Below are 5,981 nucleotides of genomic sequence, written 5' to 3'. Positions count from 1 at the left end.
AATGCCATCATAATTGTTTGCATCGTTGTTGCCAGAGGATTGCACGGGTGAAATTCCTTCATTGATAGTGAGAGTGGGGTCCTTGCAATATCTTGAGAAAAGGAATTTTCTAAGAATTGCACAGGAGAATAATGATTTTTATTTGTGTGAAATTATATCCCTCAGTTTCCAAAGTCCCAGATCCCTTAAACCAGCCCTGGAAATTGTTCAACTGGGGTTTAGTAAAGCTAGAAGCAAAGCCAGTACCCAAAGTTTTCATTCCACGGTGGAGCTGGGTCTGATGTAGCGTTAGGCTAGCTAAAGTCCATGAGTCCATCGTGTGTAGTCCGTATGGCCCACAGTGTCAAGTGCAGATTCTGTGACGCCCATCAGCCAGGTGCACCGGAGAGCCGAAAGCACCCAGGAAGAGAACTCCCTTTGTTGAGGAGGTGAATATCTCAGATTTTTTATCCTTGCAGTGGCCACACCTATTCTGGCCAATGACTCACTCCCAGGTGTGACTGATAGGTAAGCACCTTTCCACATCACTGAGACCTTACTGGGCACACATCTAAGTTGCAGCTTCCCTTTGCTCTTTTCCAGTTATTAATTAATAACCAGGCTATTACAATGGTATCATCATCACCCAGGATTAAAAACCTTGGAACTATCTTGAATGACTGTTCTGTGAGAATTTGGGGGACATATTTTCTGAAGAAGGATAATGGGCCAGGATTAGGAAAGGCCAAGCAGGGCTTGATGAAGATGGGACAGGAGTTCAGGCAGGCAGTCTACACACATCCACGTGTCCTATACCAAGCTGGAGGAAGCACTTTAGCACTAAAGCAAGCAATATTTGATCAACAACAATTTAGGTACAAGAGGTCAGAGCTTGGTAGTCAGTCAGCTTGGACAGGCAGTTTGGGGATCAGAAGTACACAGGTAAGGAGTTCCTAGAGTAGTTGCCAGATGAGTGAAAGGCTGGGCAGCTGGTCAGGAAGGAGAAAATTCATAGGAAGCAAAGAGCAGAGCAAGGTCAGTGGGTCTGCATCCAGATCAGCACAAGAATGAGAAAATTTGACAGGCAGGCAATCTCACCAACAGGTCTCCATGCAGCCACGGTCAAATGCATCTTGTAGGTTTGCTGCTTTGTTCTTTGTGAATGACAGAATATCTCAGACTTTTAATGTCTGGCTTTTAAAGATGGAAATGTCCTTTTAAAAATAAAAGCTCATGAGGCTAAAATGACAAAAGCAGGTAGTTTAGAACATCGATCATCGAGCTCTAGTATCGCTGACTTTTTTTTCAGGATTACAAGAAGGCTCAGTTTGCTTCTCACTTATTAGTTGATTTAAATAAGCACATCAACAGAACAGTCTCAATGAAAATGCAATTCCGGGCCGGGCGGCCGCAGAGCTCACCTGGAAAATATTTCAGGAGAAGCTGTCACGGGCATTCTGGATGCTGACAAGATATGTTGGGGAAATCCACCAGGCGTTTTTAGGATGCGGTCATTTTCTCTCGCAGAATCTTGCTGGCTCTCTAGTTAGGCGCCCAGAGGGACTTGGCTGGCACTGAAGAGTAAGCCAGAAGAATCGGAACCCCAGCTGGGGATAGGGTGGTGGAGATCGGCATCTTTGGGGTTGAGACAAGGTTGTATCCCACCTGCTCCGATTCTCCCCTCCCGCACCTCCCCGATGCACGTATCAAACGATTTGGCAGCCGCGTCCCCACCTTTGCAAAGATGGTGCAGTGGTTCAGAGCACAGGCTTGGCTACGGCTCTTGCAGTTGAATCCCAGGCCCACCCCCTTTGAGCTGCGTGACTATGGCCGCTTCCTCAGCCTCTGTTCTCAGTGGCTTCCTCTAGGATATGGGGATACTGCGGCACATACTTGTAGGGTTGTCCTGAGGGTTAAAAGCACAAGGCCGGGAGAGGTGGTGCGAGTGCCCCAGGTAGCCGAGCCCCACAGGGAAGAGTGCCTGCTTCTTGCCCAGCTCGCCCAGCCAGGACTTGCGTAGATGGTCACACCACTTGGCCATCTCAGAGCCAGTCTCTGTGGTCGGGACCAGGGCTTGGAGACTGATTGGCTAACAGCTAGGTAAGCGGTTCTCAACCTGTGGGTCGCGATTCCTTTGGGGGTCAAACGACCCTTTCACAGGGGTCGTCTAAGACCATTGGAAAACACATATATAATTGCATATTGTTTTTGTGATTAATCACTATGCTTTAATTATGTTCAATTTGTAACAGTGAAAATACATCCTGCATATCAGATATTTACATTATGATTCATTACGGTAGCAAAATTATAGTTATGAAGTAGCAATGAAAATAATTTTATGGTTGGGGGTCACCACAACATGAGGAACTGGAGTAAAGGGTCGCGGCATTAGGAAGGTTGAGAACCGCTGATCTAAGTCCTTTCTGCAGCTCTGTCCTGCATCTCTGAGAACTATTATATTTAAGCAATGAAAGACATTTTGATATATCTTCAACTGAACAGATTCGTCTGTCTCTTCTCTTTGATAGAGCTTCTATTCATTTTGTTTCATGTCTTTTGCATTAAAATGTTCATGTCCCCTTCTCCTCTCCTCTCCTTTCTGAGACTTCCACATTTAATCCATACTTTTTGCTATTTCCACATGACTTCTATTTTAGTTCTTTCTTCTCTGTGTCCATCACCACTGTCCTAATAAGGCTCGTACCATCTCACATTTGTTCTATGAAACAGTCTTCAAAGATCTTCTTGTACTAGTTTCTCCTCATAGGAATCTTCCTTGCAAACAGATTGATCTTTCTAAAGACGCTTTGAGCATGCTGTGCATCTGACTTAAATACTTTCCATCACATCAAAGCATTTCAGGCTAGAATTCAAAATTGCACACAACATATCCCGATGTGTCTCTCTAGATTTCTTCAACTACTCCACCGTAGCCCCTCCCCATGAAAACAGACCAATTTTTGTATTAACTGGCATCTGTATGTGTCTACACCATCCAGATCTCTGAGTCTTTTTCCATGCTGTCACATCCTCGCCACCAATGTGAATTTTTCTCAAATTTCAAGACCAAGTTCAAATTTCTCAAATTTCAAGACCCTCAATAGAGTACTTTCATTGACTCCAACCCACAATGATCTCCTAAAGTTTGTATATACAACACTTTGCATAGTTATCATGTAAAACTCTGCAATGCATGCTGTATATCTTATCTCAACTCTATTTCCATGATTTTACTTCAGAGAATGTTTCTCATATTTCTATATTAGCTATTCATTTTTTATTTCATAGTAAGAACACTATTTTTGTGTATTTTCTTGAAGGTCATACTAATGAAACATAATTATAACACTGCACTTTCTATTTTCAAGATTTGTGTTACAGGAGTGTATATAACCCATTATTTAATTTTGCATATCTTTTATTTTAAATTTATGGAAGAAAATATTTATTTACCCCCATTTATATGCTTGTGTATGCACATATGCATGCATATTCTCTTTCTAACTTAGACAAGCAGTGACATTCTGTGGCTCAATTTCTTCCCTTGTAATGTGGTGATTGTACTACCCATCTTTACCTCCTCACTGTGGGATGTAAACATGGCTATATACTATGTTATAAATATATAACAGGATTATCTAAGCAGAGTTTAAGCAGAGCTATTGTGACATAAATATCTGCATGTGTTTTTTTCTAAATGTACATCTCAAAGACTAGTAAAATCATTTTGATGATAGCGTCAGTTTAGTGCTCAAAGTTTTGAAATGGTCGAGTATATAATATTAACTGTAACAAGTTTTATTTTTCTTCTTTTAAAGCATTTCATATTACAATTTAAATTTGCCACGTTCAACCTAGATTTTAAATCTTCAGTATTTATTGTGGCTACAAGTTGGTTTGCTATAGAGCAGCAGTGCCCTCTAGTGGCTACTTTTTTTCAAAAGCTGCAAACGTTTCCGTTTCAATTCCACTGTTGATTCTAATTTATGTGTCCTAGTGAAGTTGTCACAAATAATAATTTTTTCAAAATTGTCTATTCTTAGGAATACATATCAAAACATATGTAGCCATGAATTTAATTATTTTAAAGGATTTAACAGTTTTTTTATGTAGAATTCAAATCTCTAGACTATTTCTGACAACTTTCCACCCAAGTCAGTTACATTTTCTTGCTAAATATGACTAGACATATAAAACTTTGAGGCAGCTTTTAAAAGTTTGTTTTCTGCCCTAACCGGTTTGGCTGAGTGGATAGAGCGTCAGCCTGCAGACTGAAAGGTCCTGGGTTCAATTCCAGCCAAGGGCATGCACCTTGGATGCGGGCACATCCCCAGTAGGAGGTGTGCAAGAGGCAGCTGATCGATGTTTCTCTCTCATCAATGTTTCTAACTCTCTATCCCTCTCCCTTCCTGTAAAAAATCAATAAAATATATTAAAAAATAAAATAAAAGTTTGTTTTCCATTTATCCCATCTATGAAAATTTTAATATAAAATACCTAAAGTATCCATGAAATTAAAGGAACAACCTGATAATAAGTCCAAATATTTACACACACACACACACACACACACACACACACATTGCTAAGTTGCGTAGAATAATAAATATGTTCAAATAATGATTCTCTTCCAGGCTTATTTATACACCTATGAAAATGAGCAGATGTCTATTTGCAGTTGTATTAGGTTAAATAAATATGTATCAAATATCTATTAGAACTGGATGGTAAAGATAGACTAATAAATAAGCTTCAGTCATAAAAAGTATTTCTCCAGCACTCATTTCATCAAAATAATATACCATAATTAGGTTCTTCAATATCAATAATCTTTCCACTAAACAAATAAGATAACTAGAGGTTAGAAAGTTTATAATATGTTGAAGTGCAGCCCCAGCTGGATGTCTTGGTTGGTTGGAGCATCATCCCATGTATCAATAAAGGTTGTGGGTTCGGTTCCCTATCAGAACACATACCTAGGCTGAGGGTTTGATCCCCAGTAGAGGCACATACAGGAGGGAAGCAATCTCTCTCTCTCTCTCTCTCTCTCCTCTGCCCTTCCTTTCTCTCTAATGTTCTTATTAACTCTTTAATTATTTAAAAATTATGAAGAAATACTTTATTATTCTGGACCTGTTTTGTTAATTCATTCAAACTGAAGACTTGGCTAGCAGTGACTTTGTGAAATAATTTTCAAGCTTCAATAATGCTGGGTTCTTCCATTTGCCTCTTCAGATCCTCTCTCTCCCCTTCTCAGCCTTGCTCTGTGGGCCAGGAGGCTGGCATGTATGTACATGTATGTACATGTGTGTACTGCAGGGGTGGTCTTGCTTGCCTTCCTGTGGCTTCCAGGAGAGGAACAGAGGGAAAGGACATTTCACTCTCCATCTCCCCTCCTCCTGGATTCTGCTGTATCTCCACCGACACTCACAGCTCTTGGCAGGTATCCATCTCCACGCAGCCTCCCCTGTCTCTGTGTTCACATACCTGCTTCCTCATCTCCCTTCAGGCCTAGCCTTGCTAAGGGCACGGTTATGCATTGAATTGTGCCCTCCCTCCCCCCATTCACATATCAAAGCCCTCTCCCCCAGCACCTTTTAATGTGACTGTATTTTGAGATAAGGCCTTTAGGAGGTGATTAAATTAAAATGGTGCTGATAGGGTAAATCCTAATCCTGTCTGGCTGATCTCCCTGTAAGTCTCTACTTATAGAACAGATAGGTAAGACACCAGGGATGCCTGAGCACATGGAAAAGGCCTTCTGAAGACACAATGAGTAGGAAGCCATCTGCAAGCCCAAGAGAGAGGCCTCAGCCATGAATGCTTTTTCCAAACCCAAGTTCCTATTTAGTTTGAAATTGTAAGGCTACCCCTTTACATTTTTTATTTAGGCACTCTCAACTTGGAACCATAGAATTTTAGTTATAGTTAAAACATCTAATTTTACAGAGTAAGAGCTTGCTCTAGAGAGAATGACTACTTGACTCTGCATAGTTGCA

Source organism: Myotis davidii, unplaced genomic scaffold, assembly GCF_000327345.1.
Source record: "Myotis davidii unplaced genomic scaffold, ASM32734v1 scaffold647, whole genome shotgun sequence".
Lineage (NCBI taxonomy): Eukaryota > Metazoa > Chordata > Mammalia > Chiroptera > Vespertilionidae > Myotis > Myotis davidii.
This window is presented reverse-complemented; position numbering follows the sequence as displayed.